The sequence below is a fragment of the Schistocerca americana genome, chromosome 1, assembly GCF_021461395.2.
Source record: "Schistocerca americana isolate TAMUIC-IGC-003095 chromosome 1, iqSchAmer2.1, whole genome shotgun sequence".
NCBI lineage: Eukaryota > Metazoa > Arthropoda > Insecta > Orthoptera > Acrididae > Schistocerca > Schistocerca americana.
The window spans coordinates 518,503,646-518,507,086 of record NC_060119.1 but is presented as its reverse complement, the minus strand read 5'-3'; the positions used below and the strand labels follow the sequence as shown (position 1 = coordinate 518,507,086).

At 46.1% G+C, this 3,441-nt stretch overlaps 1 pseudogene; it reads right to left on the bottom strand.

Annotated features, from left to right (window-relative positions):
• Positions 1 to 746: 746 nt before the first annotated feature.
• On the bottom strand, positions 747 to 864 carry LOC124552475 (annotated as a pseudogene).
• Between the last annotated feature and the right edge of the window lie 2,577 nt (positions 865 to 3,441).

Sequence of the window (3,441 nt, the reverse complement as noted above, 5' to 3'; positions counted from 1 at the left end):
TGAAGCGTCCGCGGACGGCCGTGAGTTGGTGGTTTAAGTAGCCTCCCAGGGCGTATATCTCAGGCAGGCACACCCAGGCCGTTGTGCGGTGCTTCATCTGAATAATGCTGCCATATCCTCGCCCGATAGCGGCAATGTCTTCATTCAGACACGCTGCGGGCGCAGTGCTGGCCACACAAGGCGGTAACAGCAGAACCAGGGGCGTGACGGCCCGCTGTACGAGCGTACAGAACAACAAGTGTTCAGCGAACCTTGCCTTACCTCCTGTGTGGCTTTTCAAGACCTCTCCTCTGTCAACAAAGGCGTGTTTCTCACAGGATGATTATACTTCAAAAAGTAGGCTCCTAAATTACAATCATCTCTGCTTTCTTCAAGCTAGGAGCGTAAACTATCGAAATCTATTACATTATTTTTATTATTTTTAATAGCAATGGGTCTCCAATCTGTCCTACGTTTTTATTCTACTGAAGTTAAGTGGCTATAATCAAATCGATGTTTTTTCCCTCAAGTTACTTATTTCGCATATGGCTAGCATCATGTCACACACACTCCGTCTTCAGGCCACGACTGGCCTACCGGGAGCATCCGACCGCCATGTCATCCTCAGAGGAGGATGCGGATAGGAGGGGCGTGGGTTCAGCATACCGCTCACCCTGTCGTTATTATGGTATTCTTGACCGAAGCCGCTACTATTCGGTCGAGTAGCTCCTCAGTTGGCATCACGAGGCTGAATGCATCCCGAAAAATGGTAACAGCGCAAGGCGGCCCGGATGGTCACCCATCCAAGTGCCGACCACGCCCGACAGCGCTTAACTTCGGTGATCTCACAGGAACCGGTGCATCCACTGCGGCAAGGCCGTTGCCATAATGTCACACAGGGTTTTCTTTAACGTTACATCTACAGATACTTAAAAGAAAGTCGTGATTATAAGTTGCTTAAATTTTCAATATTTACAAATCACAGAAAATCACACGCTTAAGTCCAACTGCTGAACATACGCGACTGATCCCTTAGTTTGGAAGAGGAACTCCTCCGGATCACCACGAAATGATCGATTTTGGCACCTACGTATGATATACTGCACCGTTTGTCGCTCTGCTCACATCACAGCTGCAAGATGTTGTTGATCCGCACTTGTACATTGAGTCAGCACATTTTCCACTACTTTTCCTTTACTGAGTGCAGACCAGATCTTGCGATGCTCTTCAAACCCTAGTGGCCTGGGCAAGATGCATGGCATCTTCAGCTGTTCTAGGGGTACCGCTGTTCTGCCATATTCTTGTCCATCGGTCTGCTGTTGTTGCTCCGTTGCCAACCAGAGATTTTGCACCTTGTAGAGGTGACGGGAACGAAGTTTCTTTTTACTCAGTCACGGAATGTCCTCATGTATAGGGAGATAAGGGTCACCATCTTGAGAGCAGCTTCACCGCGCAGAAATGGGGGAACTATATGGCTGAGAAAGCTGGTGTATTTCTGATTGTTCTTGTGATGGAGAGCGTAGTCTGGTTGACCTGCGTATCGCTGAGCTTAGTGTGGTGTCACCGCCAGACACCACACTTGCTAGGTGGTAGCCTTTAAATCGGCCGCGGTCCGTTAGTATACGTCGAACCCGCGTGTCGCCACTATCAGTGATTGCAGACCGAGCGCCGCCACACGGCAGGTCTAGTCTAGAGAGACTCCCTAGCACTCGCCCAGTTGTACAGCCGACTTTGCTAGCGATGGTTCACTGTCTACATACGCTCTCATTTGCAGAGACGACAGTTTAGCATAGCCTTCAGCTACGTCATTTGCTACGACCTAGCAAGGCGCCGTATTCAGTTACTATGTCTTCTGAACAGATAATATTGTGACTCATGTACCGTCAAGAGCGACGTTCATCATTAATGGGTTAAAATTAAGTATCAAACTAATTACGTCCACTTTCTGAATTCTAATTCCTTGTCATGTCGCAGACCTCACGTCAGTATAGTCCTTCCCTCCCCACGCCAGCCTGCGTGAGCTAAAACGCGTGCATTTCGGCCTCCACCAGTAACACGGTGTTGGCTCTTCTGCCAACACAACACTTAGTGTATGGGCCGTTGATCCAGACTGTAGCGCATTATTCTGCCACAGGGTGCACCAGTGAAAGAATAGATGTTCTTAGAGTAGGAGCTGATGTTCCCCATGTCGTGCCACAAAATTTCTGCAAGATGTTGTTTCTTGATTTCATTTCAGTGGCAGTTTTCAGTAAGTGCTGAACGTCTTGTCAAGAATGACCCCTAAATAACGTGGACTTTTGTTGTAGTGTTGCTGGTTCCCTTCAAAATATATCTTTGTGTACTTGTTTAAAAGCTTCTTGTTAAAATGGAAGGTGGTGACTGCGGTTTTGGCAGCACTTTGCTGTAACCTCCAGTCACGGCAGTATTTGCCAATAATTTCTAGGTTTTCTTTCAAGACAGAGTAACGCCCGGAACTTTGTGGGTCGCAGCAAGACCCCAATCTGCAGTATATCCAACTCTTAGAGCATCAGAGGTGTACAAAAGAGTCTACACCGAAGTAAAAGAGAGAGAATAGTCATTGGGATTATGTCTTAGACACCCGAGCTCAATTATAGCTGGGAGAAGATTCCTGCCCTTAGACTACCGCAAGTTACGGGGCATTTACAGACATCGGTCTGTTCTGTATGCAACCATGACAGCTATGGAAGACGATTGTCCACAGATTGGCATCAACAGAAGGAGCGAGACGTTGAGGTATGCTGTCTAGGAACTGGTTGCGTTTCTACGCTACGTGCTGTAGGGTCTTAAGCAGTAAATACTGAATCATGTATTATTTACTATGTTGCCCAGAATAGTCTGAAACTCAACGAATTTGTCTCCGATCAGTAGAATAGATGGTAAAAGCTGGTAGCTTCCACAGCTCTGTCCGATTTTCTACTCAAAAAATGTAATGTGTTGGACGTCTATAAGTAATTCATACCCGCTAAACTGATTCCAGATTTCCGAGCAGGCGCTCTTTCTTCTACCTTCAGACTTCCTACTAATACCCGTGTTGTAATTAGAAGGAAACATTCCCTCACACCTTCGTCTGTTATCCGACAACAAGGTACGAAGCCTCTGCATTCCAACTCCATGGTGTTAATAGTGAAGTTGTAACATTCTTGCAAGATTCTGAAAACGGATTACCTATGAAAGTAGTCCGGATATCCACGTAACTAATAAAAGCCCCGTTAAACAAAATGTTTGGACCTATGAATCAAGTTAGTAATGAGAGAATTTCCTGCAGAGTGAACACTTACTTTTTTCGCAATCATTTGCAACAGGCGTAGCAAAAGGAAATTAAATTTAAATTAACGTGAGTAATCGCATCAGATATCTTACCGAGCATAAATATCCGTAAAACTAAGTGGCTTATGGCTCCGTGCATTGCAGTTGGCATGTGGGCCCAACCTGTTATAATAA